The sequence below is a fragment of the Tenrec ecaudatus genome, chromosome 2, assembly GCF_050624435.1.
Source record: "Tenrec ecaudatus isolate mTenEca1 chromosome 2, mTenEca1.hap1, whole genome shotgun sequence".
In the NCBI taxonomy this organism is placed as follows: domain Eukaryota; kingdom Metazoa; phylum Chordata; class Mammalia; order Afrosoricida; family Tenrecidae; genus Tenrec; species Tenrec ecaudatus.
In genome coordinates this window covers 239480346-239482808 of record NC_134531.1, presented here as the reverse complement: position 1 = coordinate 239482808, position 2463 = coordinate 239480346, and positions in this window count along the sequence as shown.

The following is a 2463-nucleotide window of genomic DNA, read 5'->3' as shown; positions in this document are numbered from 1 at the left end:
TTACTTCTTTATTGTGTTCACAATGGATTATTAATCATGCTTCCTTGATAGTATTTGTAATGTGTTGTGATATTAGCAACTTAGTGTACAATAGATATAATATGTATCTTATTATGTCTTTCTTTTCACTTACTGCAAGCATACTATAAGGATGCCAAGTCCCTGAAGAAGGACCTCAAACTTGCTAAAGTAGAACAGTAAAAAAGAGACAGTCTGCAGTCAAATGAATCGACACAGTGGCTCCAACAATGCACTCAATTACTGCCAAGCCATCAATTGTGAGAATGGCACCGGACTAGGCAGCTCTTTGATCTGTTATCATACATAAGGGTCTCTATGAGTTAGAGATCACTTGAAGGCATCTAACTACTATAAGAATTTTCATTAAAAAAGCCTAGCTACAATGAAATAATTTGAATTAAATGATGTAGCTATTGTGTCTTGAAAGCAAACAAAAAAGCTTTAAAGTTTTAGCTTATTGTTTAATGTGAATTTAAAATGGGAATTAGTGATTATAATGCTGTTTTAATATTATTTCATATTCTAGATGATCTTTAATCAGTATTTTTATGGAAATTAATTATAATGAATTACTATTTACATTTGTATTCACACAAATATTTATTCTAATTATACCTCTATTTTCCAGACATATTGTGAGGTTTCTTAGGAGATAAAATTAGCATTTTATTTTCCCGATCAACCATTAGGGGAAAAAGTAATGTTATTTGAGGGAATGGTAAATGAAACTAGACAGATAATATTGTAACATGTATCAATTAATTAAATGAATATACTGATACATGCACCTTTATTATAAAACTGCCCTTGGTAAAGACTTGCCTAAGGAAAAGAAAAACATGATGATTTGGGGATTCTCTGTTTTCAACCAACATCCTTCTTGTATCAGCAATAATACCCCTGAGTCTATGTCTTTGTCTGTAACCAGGTTGGATACGGGCAGCTTGCCGTGGATATATTTCTGCAACTAATTTTGAATTATACTAAGTACATTTACTTGTGTATTATATTTATATTGTTTAATAATTTCACATTCTGTTGAGTTACCACCCTTTTGTATCATCTGGAAACTACTACAAACCTCTAGTGTCTGTACAGTTCCTTTTTCTTTCAATATAAGAGAGATTATATAATGTAAGTAGACCCTGAGTTATGAACATCTGAAAACCTACAACCAATATTTAGAAACCAATCTTTGTGAAGATGATTTATTTTAACCTTGAAGTACACCCAATGATTTGCCATAACAAATTGGCGTTATTTGATTTTGTGCATCAAAATATTATTATAGTTGCTATAATATATTAAAGATATTTTAGTGGATTTTATATTATTTATTTAATGTCTTTATACATGAGAATTACTGAAGAACAATTGAATAACACATAAAGTAGAAATCATGCATACAAATTAGACTAATTAGACTTGGAAACATGGAATTCATTTGTAATTTGAAGGTTGTCTCTATTTGTCTGGATAGTTTGTGTATTGCTTCTGTTCTATATCTTAGTTCATTACATAATGCCTGGTGCTGCCAAAGCTTGCAAGTGGCCGTCCAAGTTCTCATCATTGGTCTGTATTCACCTAGAAAAATTGAGAAATATGGAGATAAGGAGAAGAAGGAGTATGTGGCGTGTGCAGCTAATTGCTTCCTTGAAAGCATCTTCTTATGCCATGAGACAAGAAAAACTAGATGCTGCCTGCCTACTACTAGTGAATATTTTGATCCATGAACCATAGAATAATTATGATCAAAATGGTGAATTTGTGGATCAGAATATGAATTTCACGTACTTTAGTCATGCTGGAGGCACAAAGTCTATAGGAGACCAATACATTAAACCAATAATATTTCCTAAGGTTTAAAGCCAGAGAATAGATTAACTAGTTAAAAGAATCTGATTCAAGAGTTATGCTCTTTAAATAACTACATACAACTCAATTAAACTAGAAGCTTATGCGACAGTGAATTTCTGTTACTATAAAGAAATAACTGAGAAAATGAGAGAATAGTTGGACAACTTGAAGAATATAATAATGTCACTGAATTGTTCACATAGATGTCACTGAATTTGTGTGATTTCAATTTTTTCTTCTCAACATCAATAAAATAAGTTAATTTTAGAAAACAAATAACACACCTTTTTAGGTGAAACATGACAATGCTTCAAAATGTTGTTTAAGATGGTGCTATAATTTCTAGAATCTCTAAAAGTAATCAGATATGTTTGTGAAAAATAAACACTTATCTTCACTTGTATTCCTGTTAAAGTACTTGCTGGCCTTGGCCTAGCATGATGGCATGGTTCTGCGTATATCAAAGTTGGGAGAATTTCCCCATTAGTTAACCTTTTTTATCTGAATGACAAATCCAATTAATTGTGATTCTCAATTGACAGTGTATAAGAATGTTCCCTCTCTTTAAAATACAGGTTTACAACA